This window comes from Alligator sinensis, unplaced genomic scaffold, assembly GCF_000455745.1.
Source record: "Alligator sinensis unplaced genomic scaffold, ASM45574v1 scaffold570_1, whole genome shotgun sequence".
In the NCBI taxonomy this organism is placed as follows: domain Eukaryota; kingdom Metazoa; phylum Chordata; order Crocodylia; family Alligatoridae; genus Alligator; species Alligator sinensis.
Genome location: NW_005841997.1, coordinates 1,245,956 through 1,260,509, shown reverse-complemented (window position 1 = coordinate 1,260,509; position 14,554 = coordinate 1,245,956).

Sequence of the window (14,554 nt, the reverse complement as noted above, 5' to 3'; positions counted from 1 at the left end):
AAAGAATGAGAGCTGCCCTGCTCAGTGAGGCTGTATTGCTAGTGGCATCTCATTTCTGGACCCATTTAAATAACCTCTACTAAAATCCTGCCCTCCACTGATAAACAAGAAAGAAGGCAAGAGCAAGCTTTCACCTTTGCAGAAGTAGTGCATAGGTGTGAAGATGTAGGTAAAGAAAGCACCAGGAAGTGCTAAGAGGTAGAGGGTCAGCAGAGTGCGGGCCTGCCAGGTATATCTTCAGGGGAGGTGGTCTGAGATGTGGGAAGGGTGTGTTGTAGCTAGTTAGTACCTACTTCCCTGTTAGCAGTGAGCTGGGCCTGCTCTGCTTTTCTTGTATCATTTCCCTTTGCCCTTCCTGAGGACTTCTAATGTGGTCAGTAAGAAAACTGCCGTAGAGGATGGCTTAGTCAGCATTTGAGCTCTTATCTTGGCACAGGCTACTGAAATAAAAAATAATCTTAAAAATCACAGCATAAAACAGACAAATATAAACTATTCCATTAAAGAAACAGCTGTTCAAATATTGAGACTTAGTTCTATGGGTACTAGGGCATAGACAAATGTAACAATTGTACTGATATCAAATGATATAGATATAAGCTGTTAGATCCTTTCTACAGCAATCTAAGTGTAGCGAAACCATTGGAACTTTATCCTGGTTTCATTCAGGGTTAGTTAGGGTGATTTACCTAAATTGTACCATTACAGGCTCAAGCAGATAAGTTAAATGATAATTGATATGCACTCCTGAGCAGTACTCTTCTTCGTCTCTGACAGTGATTAAAAAGTATATTTGCCATAACCATAAAGGAAGAGAGATGGGCTTATGGCAAAGGGACCAAGGAATGGACCTTGAATCTAGTTCTGTTCCTGACTCTGGCACACATTTTCTGTTTTAGTTGCCTGGCTTGTGTAAGGCTAAATTTACTGATGTCTATGCAGCATTTTGGATGGATGTGGCAATAGAAGTACCAAATATCATGAGTGACACTTTGGATAGGAGCTTTGTTTCTTCTTCCCTTTCAGCATCTTGTGAAATTACAGGCTTCTATATATATCTGACATTGCAACTGGTTGCTGTGAAAATTAGGCTGCTGCACAGAGCAAAGTAACAGAAGTTAAGGCAGGAGCAGAGAACTCTTCGGAAACAAAAAGTCATTTTTCAAGACAGGCATTTGCCAATAAAGAATGAAAGCAAGAGAAATATATACAACAGGTAGACCTGTAGGCACAAGATTACTTATGAGTAAATTGGCTTTTGAGGCTTTCCCCACAGTGTTGCTAGTTCATCCAAATATTGATAACTACTGATTTATAAGCTATGGTCTAAGTATCACTTCTGTGCTGGTATATTTGTGCTGTTCATGCTTTTCAGGTTCTGAAGGCTGCAGATTCTGTGCTCTTCCCTGTACTCTTACCTTCTGGTTTTATTTTTCATAGACTCCCTGGCCCTTCATCTCAAGGCTTTACAAAAACAGTCACACCGATAACCAATATTGGTGGTGGCATCAGGAAGCAACAGACCAAGTTCTGCTACCAAATACACATGGGACTTTCCTGTAAGTCAATGGGAGCAGGGGCAGAATTTGACCCTTGAGGTTCTTGACCACCTTACCTCACAGCCAAGGCAGGTAGCAAATTAACTGCTGAGTACAGCACATTACTGTGCAGTAAGGGTCCTATGTGTTGATGGAGCAGTAACACATCTCATGTAGACACACCCATTGAGTCCAAGTGGAAGCAGGATCAAGCTACCAGCATTTGATTAAATGGGCAAATTAGAAATTAACCAGCTATTCCCAGGTTAGCTGGGTTTTTGAGACCCAGCTAGACAAAGCCTTGGCTGGGATGATATAATTGGGGGTAGTCTTGCTTTCAGCAGGGAGCTGGACTAGATGACTTCCTGAGATCCTTTCCAACCCTCATTTTCTATGATTCTAGGTTCAAATAATTATGAAATATGCGTCACCCTTGGCTTCCTAAAACATGACAAGGAAACTGTGATTTGAGTCATTCATAAATGCTGTGAAGTGGATCCTTTCTAGGCAAGAGTTAAGCTGATAAACTGCAAATTTAATGTGTTTTCCCTTTAATTAATAGATAACCCATTACTGCCAGCCAATGTGTTCAAGTGCCAGATTTGAGATAATTAACAATTGGTATAAAATAATGGGAAACAATGATTGGATCTGAAATATTTTTTATCTAGTGCTCTGTTTCTGAGAGATTTCTTTTAAAAGAAAAGCTACTGTAAAAGATATCCAATATTGGCTGGAAATGGATTAGATGAACTGTTAGGACATTGTTATCATTGTCTCTGTGATTAGAGTAGTATCCTGTTTCAGACAATGACCAGGCTAGATCAACCATTCCTATGTCCTCTAGGACAGTGGGATGATCTGTAACAGCAGCAAATATCTACAATAAGGATCACTTTTTCTCTCAAAGAATGTGCATTATAATTAATCCAGAACGACTCTTCAAGGAATGCACAAATGACGACTTTTCAATTGCAGTGAAAATTATATTTTCTAACTTCTAAGAGGGTTGTAGAAAAAAGGAAAAGAGAAGTGTAGGACTATCCTTACAAAGTCTGATCATCCTCTTGTCCAATCTAAATGTGCCCATGGAGTCTCATTCTCTCTCCCCCCCAAAAAGTGTCCCAATTAATATGATTCTAAGGGCTTATTTCCCTGGAAATTCATCCATAGCCTTCAAAGCTGCCACTATAGTCCATGATACTGTAGGACTTAGCTTTTCTTAGTTGACTGTTCTCCCAAATGTGGTGCATATTACTGGGAAGGTTTTCTTGTAATAAAAGTAACTGAAAGTCAAGAAATCTGGAGTCAGGATACACCAGAGCAAGAGAGAGCACTATGTTAACAATGTTATCAGTCTCAATGTTGACTAGTAAGGTGTGTTGACTAGTATTGACTGGTTCAGATACAGACATAGACAGCAGACTCAGACCTTCAGCTCTCTCACCCTTCCCTTCTTTGATGTGGAGAGGAGCATAGAAAAACACAGAAATCTAGCTTGAAAGCATAGAAATGAGGTGCAGAGTTTGGGTGTGTCACTCACATTGCCCTTGAGATCAGCAGGTTAGAGAGGATGACAGGCTGGAGGGCAGCAATGGGGATGGCTGCTCCAGGCAGCACCATTCTCTGAGAAACTAGCAAGTGGTCAAGAGGAAAATCCAGGGGAACTAATATGCTCGTAGCAGTATTAACTCCCACTCATGATTTACACACATCTCAAACAGAACAGTGTAGAAGCACAAACGTATCAGCTCTCAAGCTAGCTAAATCATCTGGGGAAAGAGAGACCTGAAGAGTGAGCAAAGAAGCTTGAATGTTTATTATCTAGGAGCCAGGGTCCTGTGCTCCTAGGGATGTTTGAGCTATTCACAGGTAAGAGGAGGGAAGCCAGGGCCCCATTCACATCACATCACTATGTCTGTCATTTTGCCCTTCTGCTCTGTTTCAAGCCTTTACCCTCAATACAAGGTTTTCAAGCTGTTCCCACTAAAAATGGTACATCCTTTCTTCTTGTATGTTTTTCTGCCACTCTCACCCTCTCCAGGTTATGCCCAAACCACATTGTATCATTGCGCCTTTGCCTTACATTTGATACAGCTATTTCTCTTTACAGATAGTTTTATTGTTGTGAAGATAAAGACATGATCTAATATTATTGCAGCTACCTCCCACTTCTTTGATTGCCACATTTGCCATTCAAATATTTTAATGGAAATTCAAGTTTGGTAGTATAAGGCTCAGAAGATGATCTGGTAAGTCCTCAGCTTTCAAAAGATGATCGTATGCTGGCAAGCAAATACACCAGCTAACCAATAGGTCTGGCTCATCTCTGACTTCAACAGTTCCATGATACATGACAACTACTACATGTGCAGTTCTGTTGCTGTGCTGTAGTGACCCTAGTTGCCCATAAAGTCAGAAATGGATGAGTTGGGACAAATGCCTCATGGCCCAAACTTCAAAGTAGCCTCAGCAATAACCACTGCAAACCCATTACAGTTTAGAAAAAGGAAAGCAGCAGCCCAGGTTAAAGTCCAGACTTAAGAATGGAAGATCCATAGCTGGGATATATTATGCTCTATCCTGCCTTACGTACATGAAGGAATCCTTATTCCAAATGGGCATCTTGGTGTTGAGCTGAAATCACTGGAAACAATTCACAAGACGTTGGCTACTGCAATATGCAATCATATTAGCAACTCCACCTGAAGTGCCTGTACCTTTTGTACAGTATTGTATTCTCCATTGAGTCTCTTATCAGATTACTTTGATCCTAAATAAATGCAGATTATTTTGGTACAAAATTCTGTCTCCCTGCCTGTCTTGCAGGGCAGTACAGTACAGAGAAACGATGATTTAAAATGTAGATGATTTGTATAAGCATGACCTGTTCAGCCAATGGACTACTTCTGAACACTGAGGAAGCTTCCTGCTGCCTGAAGAAATGGGTACATTCTCCCTAGCCCACTATTTATTTTATAAGTGTCCTGCACCCAATGAAAGGAACAATCTTTCTTACCATCTGCCTTACTGAAAGGCACATTTTGTATGTTGAACAGTTTCAGAAAGTTAATGGCAAAGTGCACATTACTAGTCCAGCAGTGAAAGCATGTGTAAACATCATCATCATCATCATCAAAGAGGCTTGGAGCTGCAAAGGCTGTTTTTCGCTGTGAGTTTATGTCTGTAAATGACTAATTGGTAAAGTTTTATCTGCAGAAGGTGGTTGGTGGTGGAAGATATTTACAAGAAAGAAAAGCAGGAAATAATTCATCTTGAGAAGCTGAATCTAATCTGAGAGGTTTGCAAATTGAAATGGGCTTTAAAGATGGCTCCATTTCCTTAAGGGAAAAAAACCTGATTCTCATATACATTATGGCCCTTCTATACAGCCAGTGGTATAAGAGGACTGTGGTACACATAAGAATCGGGCCCTAGCTCTCTTGTTGATAGAACCAAAATTAGACCCTAGTTTTTTTGGGACTGGGGGACTCCAACTTGAGTTAATGTTTTGCACATTAATTTAACCAGTCCAAATAAGTTATAGTCCACTGAATCAAACAAAACTGTACAATAGACAATAACAATGAATGTTTTATTGTTTTGTTTTATAGGTAACCGCCCTAAAATTGGTTTTCTTAAAAAAAAAAAGACTTTAGTGTTCTGGGATGGAGTGTAGTATTTTCCTCTAGGCCATCAAGTTGTTAAAATAATTTCAAATGAGTTTGGTGTGTAGTCTTCACTGCAGGAAACATTGCTCTACCTGTCTGAAATAGCTCTTATCAGGAAAATAGTGCTCACTACCTCTGGTGAAAAAATCTAGAGGTGACTCTTTAAAATAGTTATATGACCTTTAAAAAGTACACAAAATAAGGGAACAACAAGGATGTTGGAATCCCCATTAGTTAAATGACCTCCTAGGCTTTCATAGGGTTGTGGATGTATTTAACTAATAGGAAACATTGCCAGTCTGATGCCTGTCTTGGAAGCAAAAAAGGTATAATTTAGTATCAGGAGTGATTAATGTCATTTACTTACCCATTTTGTTATAGCTGTTACTGAATTTAAAATGCTACTCACAAATTAAATATTTTACAACCATTTTGCTCCTAATTGGTTGCAGATCACAGATTTCCTTTAAACATAATGGCTGTTTAGGTGGTGGGGTTTGAAATGCTCATTGTTTTTTTACAATCGCTTTTGACATTTTGAGAATTTGTTTAATTTGGATGTATTTTAGCTAAATGAGACCAAAGCATAACATCTTTTTTAGATGATTCCATTCTCTTAAACTGTGTTTTTAGTGCATGATATTATTTATTATATTAATTCACAGTCTTCACCATAAATATGTGGCATACATTACTGTATATATGACCAAGAATTTGAATTTGAGAGAGAAGTTATCTGGATCACTATTTGATCAAGATAGATTAACAAGAGTTAATCTATGTTATGAAAACATATTCCCAGTCACAAGTTCAGTTTGATGTTTTTTTTCTGATACTTGTAATGACAAACTTGACTCAAATACAAATGGCAAGTAATGGAGAAGGGAAGTCAGTATCCTATAACAAGAGTAGATATGAACAGCAGAGAAAAGTTGTTAACTTTCTGGTTGCTGTTCCATCAGGGTAGAACACAACACAACTTTATTAGAGACTAGAGAAATCTGAAAGCAAATAGGAAAACTGACAGGTGTGCTCAGAACCAGTTAACAGCAGTAGGTAAAGATTATATTGCATCTGACTTAAGCCATATTAGAAAAAAATAACCTTACTTAGAGGAAACATCAATAGTTTGGTTTAATGATGTTCAAGGTGGTTTAAAAAAAGCAATTAGTGTACAAAGATGTCCCTTTCCTTCACTCAGATCTTTACATGGGGATATGTAAGATGGTTTCAACTACAGCAGAATTATTAGAAGAACTGATTTTTAGTTTTCCCTTAAGAATGCTTATATTCTTGACTTCTCTTTAAGATTTTTTTTTCACCAATAAATCTTTGTTTTCACTGGAGTTTAGGTCAAAAGCACATTGACTGGCACAGGTAATTTCTGCCAGGAAGTACGAAGTCTTCTTTTTCATTAGTGATATTAAGTCATTCAAATATTTTTAAAAAGGGTACAATTAAAGTTTGGTTCCCTCCCCCCGCAAAGTATAGTTACTGGTTAATATCATAATACAGCTGCCTTGATGGTCATATTACTCCCCACAAGGTACTTACCTTCCCAATGAACTACCTCATTATCTAAATCAATTACACATCTTCCATCAGTTCTGAAAAGAAGCTTTCTATGCTCTTGTCCCATACTGTACCTTTTTCCCTTCATTTCCGTTAGATATTAATTATTCTCTTCTTACCAAAACGTTTCTACATGATGCGTTCATTCATCTTCTCTGAGTCGGAGAGGCTACACATTCACAAAATATATTTTATTCCTTTTTTCCAACATACAATATTTATTTTAAGATCATCCAGATATTGGTTTGGCTAAAAAGGTCTTTTGATGTTGGTTTGAGAGATATTGCTGGATGTCTTAATAATGGACTAAACTCAGTCCATTAAAGGAATGCATGATCAAGGAGCTGAGTTAGATGCATTCTTGACACCCTCTGACTAACCAATACAACAGTACCTGTCCTATTTACTAAAATCCTCTTGTCAGAAAGACAAAATACTTGAGAAATAATATTTTAAAGTGTCTTGAAAGGGCATTATCATCAGACCAATCTTAACTGGAGACAACTACAATCTAAATCCCATCTCCACTGATAGAAAATTCTACTGTCCTACTAAGAAATCATTTATGCTAAATGTTGTGTATATTTATTTGGGGTTTGGCTAAACATGTAAGTCTATTAGTTTAGAGCTCTCAGTAAAGAATTAGTTGTTTTGGTGTGGGTTTTTTCCACCCCAGGTAGATGTTTCAATTAACCAAAGAAGCTCTAGGTCTTAGATAATGGTTTCTAACAGCTGATTGACACCTTCAAACAGGACATCACTGTTTCTAGGTGGATATATCACCACCATTTAATTGTTTTTATTTCTCATTGGCATGAAATACCTACATCTATTGCCCAGAGATCTAACAGAGTTGTTTGAAATATTTTAGAGGTTCTTTTTGATCTTTAACACATGCCACTTTCCGGTGGTCAGATGCACAATATATTTGAGAAACTGACCAAAGATATTCTGTCATTAAGAAAGTTATTATTCAGAGCTTGCATGTGTTTTGATGCTATGTGTATTTGTTTCTAAACATGTGTTTTGATTCTATGTTTGAGCTAACAAAGTCTTTCTCACTAGTTTGGCACCTATAATTGTAAATGATAAGGAATTTATAATTATTATAATAACATGTAGGTGCTTCTCTTTGTTAATTAACGGTGTCTGTAGATGGAATGTTGACTAACTTATGATATTTTAAATTTAATTGCACCACTGATCTTAGATGAAATTGAATAATTATCCAGCTGGAAACAAAATAATTAAACAAAATATCAGTATTAATTGGCTTGGATTTGTAAGAAGAAACCACACACAAGTTATAAGGGGATGGGAAATTAATTTTGAAACAAAGTTTTGAGTAAATGCTACTTGTAATAAAATCTAACTAGTACAAATGAGCAATATTAAGTTTAAATTTAATTTAGAAAGTGTTTATAGGAGCTGCAGATTAAAAACAAAGTAATACTGGTTAACGAATAAAACCAGATGGAAACCAGTTTTCAATTAATTTTCAGAACTTAATTTTGTAGCCCTCTTGAGTAAACTTGTAAACACACCTTTCTGCAGTTTGCAAAATTAATTTTGAAACAACTGTCCTTGAGATCGTAGGTGTAAAAGCATACAGAGCAACATACTCACTCATATCTCCCTGATCAAGTATTAATTTAGGGATGCACAAGACTTGTGTACTAAACCATTACTATAGTTTAATAATCGACTCAAACCCCAACCGTATGTTTTGTGCTTCGTTAGGTCAACTATTTTTATGTATGCAAAATTTCATTTGTATAAAAATGACTTTTTAAAAATTGGTATTATAGTTAAAAAGGAGAGAGGATGCTTAATATTTAATACAGTAACAAATGTGTGTGCAGTATTACACACAGGGAGACATTATATTGAACTTCTATGTAAAGATAGTCTATGTTGTTAGCACATGTTATTTGATAGATAACATAGGAAAGGGAAAACCTTAATAATGACTTATTTTGTTATTAAATTCTTAACTCAGAAGGGAGATGTGACCCCTAGATAAATCCCCCACAATACCCTGCTGATTTCTACCATTTGGTCAGGGTTAATAGAATCATATTAATTGGCAACTCTGCTATGTGGGTAAAGAAGTATTTTTTCCTAGTGAGTTTTCTTGAATGTCAAAACAGATTGGTGTAGTAAAATGTTTGTGAGATTAATAGGTTAAAGCTTAAAAAATTTAATTAAAAAAAACCTGTTTCTTAAGATCCATTTAAGAATCCAGTAAACTAGGATTTCTTATGCCCATTCTGGACTGTAGATCCTAATTAAAAAAATATTTTTTGATAAATTACAAGAGAAAGATGGAAGGTGAGGAGGAGAAGGAAATGAAATCCTGCTTTTTGTTTGTGGTCAGGTTTTGCGGATTGTGTTTATTTAATAAAATAACCTGAAAGTTTCCCATTTATACTAAAACAAGGAATGCAATCCTGAAACACTTTCAAGTGTGTGTTTCCTTGCTGTAGTGCACTCCTAAAAGATTCAAGCACTTTTTAGAACACAATTGTGTTCTTTCCCTGGTCATCTGAAAGCACATTTTGATTGTTTGGTATGGTGAAATGACTCTTTCACTGTTGTTTCAGAAACAGTTTAAAGTACAAATTCACACTAGTGTGAACATAATAAGCATTTGTTTAGGCATTTTAGGTAAGGGAGGTAATTTGTGAATATGTTTTGTCAAAAATGTATAAAAGGTAAAATAGCAAAAGAGTAAGCTTCCTTAAATTATATTTAATCAGCAGTCTCTTAGAAATGTTCTTTATATTTAAAATGCTACTTGTTACTAAGAAAATACTGATTCTCTGAAAACAAAATGTAATAGAAACCTTTTCTTATGTACTCTGAGCAGCCAGAAAATAATTGTTCTATATTAAGATTGATTAACCAAAACTGTATTATTCTGCTCCAAATATAAAATGTTGAGCAAATGTTATGGAAAAATTTAAACTGTGATTTAAAAAGATATCAAACTTCACAATTAAAGAGAGTGTAATATAGTCTAAATTAAATGGTGATTACTAGATGTAAAAAAATCAATTTAAAAATCACTATTTGAGTAGCTCCTTCATGTACAATATCTAGTTAAATTATCTAATTGAAAATTGTGTGCTCTTATAAAAGTAAACCTGCTCTGCATTCACTATTAAACTGATAAACTAATTTCAAACAAATGTAACTCAGTGGCAACACAGAATTTAGACAAGATGTGAAATTACACTAGTAAATATCAAACAAACTATTTTATTGTTCGAGACAATTTGAAATCTGAGAAAGCTACTATATTTCTCTATTAATTATTGAAGCAAGTTAGGGAATTTTTCTAGATACAATAATATTGTTTTGTTAAATAAATATTTTCTGAATATCTTTGTTTCTCTAAAACTATTTTACTTTGAAATTAAGCCTCAAAATATGGCTGTAAATTAATTTTTCTTAAGAGTGAGCATTCAAAACTCCTTGCATTTTAATGAGAGAAAGTAACTATTCACTTTTATACCCCCATGCCAAACCTCTGCAACATTTCTGTGAGCTAACCTTTATCCCCTTTCTGGACTTGTATTGGTCTCTGCTAGAAAGCAAGTCAGCTGTAATTACTTACAGGTGAGTTATTCCATACTAATGAAATAGCTCTATGAAAACGATGTTATTGAATTGAAATGTAGATGGCAGAAACACATTGATTTATTTTGCATGCATTTTAAATGCTTAACAATCACTCCCTCTACTCCCAATACTCAAGAATGTAGGATCCAGCAGAGAGAGGAGTGAACATGAAGTCCATTTGTAAACTGGATTTATATCATTTTAGCACAATCTAAAAAAGAGTAGATTTGCAATGATAAAAAATGAACTCGATTTAAGAGTTTCAGGATGAAAATTTGTCCTTTCTTCTTTGCAAACACTTGGCTATGTGACACGACTGCCCAGCGCCCCTTCACGCTTACCTTCTAAACTAGATGAGAGAAGAATTAGTTTACTTTGTTGTGCTTTTTTTTTTTAAAGTGCCGGTAACTCCACCCATAATTCTGCAACTTCCCACTCCCCAATTTCTCTTTAACCTTTTAAGCACTGCTAATGATCCTTGATTCTCTCTGACAAAGTAACAGGCTTTTCCAAGCCACATACATTTTTATTGACCAAAACCCAAAACAAAACACCCAACCCCTGGCTTCAAACCAGAGCCCACTGCAGAGATGACCCCAGCAGCTGTAAAAATAGGGGTTGTGTCCACCCGTGGCCAAAGCTGCATCGCTCATTTGTTTGGTAAACAGGAGCACCCAGGGCCCTGAGATCCCCCCCTGGATGCCTTGTGCTTGTTGTTGTTTGTGTGGGGAGGGGGAGATGGTGCTGGGTTTTTACAACAGCCATATAGAGCCCTGGGTATTGATTTTCGGGCACATGAAAGGGATTTTTACAGGCCTTCCCTGTGGAAGGGAGCAGCAGTAAAAGGTGATGCCACCCACTCCGAAGGAATGCTATGCATGCAATTAGGAGCGAGCTCCCAGCTAGGGGGTTAGAATTCAAAGCAAGGCAAAAGCTCCCCACCTCCCACAAACAACAAATCCATTAAAACTACCAAAGCCATCAATACTAATCAATGCGTCCAGGGGCCATTAACCAGTTCAGGTCTGGGGACTTTTCCCCTGCCCAGTGACTCTCCCCTCCACACAAGGGGCTACACGTCTCAGAGCCACTCCCCAGGTTTGTTGTTTGTTTACTATTTGTCCAGGCACACTCACGCTCACACTCACAGCACTGCAGCCAGGCTCATTAAATGCCATTAAGTGAAACTAACTTCAAAAGCGCTGGCTGGAGAAGTCAGCAGTGAAAAGGCATGGTTTGGAAACATGGGAGGCAGTCTCACGGTTCTTGGAAGTGCAGCATATTCACTGGGGTTTTTTTTTCCCTCCGGTGGGAAGAAAACTTAGAGCTGAGATTGGAAATAACAATCATAATAAAGACAAAACGAATGTGTAGCAGTGAAGTGGTTAATCAATACCAGGGCTGCAGGCAGAAGGAGGTGCAGGGTGGGAGGAGGATAAAAAAAATGCAGAAAGGAAGGAAATGGAGGGAGTGAGAATTAGACTCACTATAAAACCTCCTCATTCTGATTTACAAAGGGGGGTAGGAGAAGGGGGGAAGAGTAAAGGGGGGAAAAATGTGAGCCAGCTACACAATAACCCCTTTTCCTGTGGAGAGGATGTTTATTAAGGGCTTGTGCTGTATATGTTTTTAACTATTAGTCCATGGACCCTCTGGGATCTAAAGAAAAAAGTCACATCAATGTAAAATACATGGAATTAAACTGATTTTTGTATTAGCTTTGTCTCTGCTCATTTTCTCACACACTTCATTTTCCCCTCCTATCCTTCATTCATAACTTGCATTTAGTAACTGTTTTTCTCATTCACCCCACCCCTCCCCAAACACTGTCAACCCTGAACACAAGAGCCTGCTTTGTAGAGATTAGATCAGAAGAGATTTGGGATCTTTTGGGGAACTGCATTTGGTTACATGCAATAACTTCTGAAGCTATTGATTGGGTGTATTTATGGAAACATGAATGGTGCTTTGGATAGCCTTTAGATTTGAGATGATCATTCTCGGTTATTGTCACTGAAAGAGATGAGAGATTTCTTTGGTTTTCCTACGTTTAAATTTTGCACTTGGGAGAATGTTATAAAGAAAATTGTACATTTTTACCACATAAAAACAAATGCTCAGGCCAAATAAAGATATATTTGTGAGGGTGACTCTGGGCATATTTTAAACTTTAAAAAATCGTTTCTGACAGTTTTTAAATTGCTAAAACATTTCTGGGGTATGTTGTTTTGTCATGAATAGTTCTTTTGTTTATATATTTTTTAAAAACCTCCTTTTAACTCACTGCATTTGTTACAAAGCATTAGAATTTGAAAGAAAAAAAGAAATAAGAGCATTTTGAATTTAATTTCTACACACAGTGTGATTTCAAATATTTTTATCCCTACAGGTCTGAATCAGAAACCATTCAAACAAAACCTTTGATAAACTACTTAGTTTAAAAATAAGGACAAAGATTGCTGTACTTGTCTGTGGTAGAATAAATTGAGACTAATTCAAACTAGTGTTTCAATAAATAGTTGACTTGAAAGATTACACCAGTGTAAAAAAAACCCAACCAAAACAAGATTGTGCTAAAAGCAAGGAGAGTGAAGGTTTTCAAGGAGCAGGTAGAGACTTTCTTTTCTCTCTCCACAGCCCATTTTTAAGTAGTGAGTTTTTGAAGCTGAGGCAAACCCAAACTCCAATCTGTTTGAGTTTAAACATTAGTACTCTGTGCTGCCCTGTGAACATTTTATGAATCTATTTGTTCCTGTTCCCCACTGAGTTTTATCAATTTGTTTTGAACCTAACTTCAGAGTTTTGTTCACAGCAGTATTTGCAGCTAGTGAATTGGGAATAAAGGCACATTTCAAAATCAGATCTAGTCTTTCCAAAGTATTAATCTTCCAGCAGGAGGGATCTTAAAGTTAATTTATACCAGTCCATGCAAATACTTTGGAAACTTTTTGTTAAATAATTCTGGCCCCCATCTTTCCCCTTTGTTTCTCAGTCTGACACAGGCACACATTCACAAAACATATGTATGTTCTAGATCTAATTAGGAAGGTTTTATATGAGTTTGTACATGTGTTTTCACACACGTTAACACTGAAGTGTGTTACTGTGCAGCTCGTGTGGGGCTCTTTTAGCCCTGCAGATGGGAGAATGTTATTAAGAAAATCGTAATTAATGGCGTTAAGAAGCTGATTAAAATAAAACCCGCGTTATTGCAGTCGGGGTCTCATTAGGAAAGAGCCATGCCTGTCCCCACAGATTTAAGAACTTTCAGCCCACAAGGCCTTGAACTGAGGCAGTTATAGTTTAAGCAAACGCATTGGAGACTCCACCCCCGGTGACATCAGATAGAGTTACACTGAAAAAAAACATCCCAAGATCTGGAAACAAAAATCAAGTTTGTCCCCCTCCCCCCGCGCCTAAAATGATAAAAAAAATCATATTTTTTTCCAGTTTAAATCTTCAGATCATCTTTTTTAAATACAAAGCAAACATAAATGCCCTCCTTGGTTCATCCCCTTGCCTGTACAAACACGGGGAAGGACAAAACAGCAACATTGGGTTAGAGTGGAAAAGAAATCAAGCAAACAAAAAGGCAAAGACCCAAAGCCTCCTAACCCTGAAATAAAGCAATGCTGCAGGAGAGCAGAGCCACATTCCTCCAGCAGCGCAGGGGAGGGGAGAGCCTGGACGTGCACTTATATTGTGGGGCTGGAAGCAAAGAGTGGGTGGTGGGAAACGTGCCTGAACTTTATTTACAGTTTGGGCCGAATTAAATTGATAAACACATTCCTCCTTTGCTGTGAAGTTACACATTTCTAAAGTAAACATCCAGGCAGTTGCCTTCTCCATGATGTGTCATTTCCTGTGTGGCTATAATAAAATCTGAAATAACTGTGGGCCAATGGATTTACATATCTATACGTGTGCATGTGTGTGCGGGACACAGGAAAGATAGCAGCATGCTGTGCAGATAGAGCCGATCGATACAAAGCATTTTGTTTAAAAGCTTGGGAAATCACCACGCGGAAAGAAGCAGCACACACGTCTTCCTGGCACTCAAGCCTAGGCTGGCAATGAATGCAAAGCTGCAAGGGTTTGGGGTGACTCCATGTGGGCAGGGAAGCTTCTGCCTTTAAGATTTGTGATAGC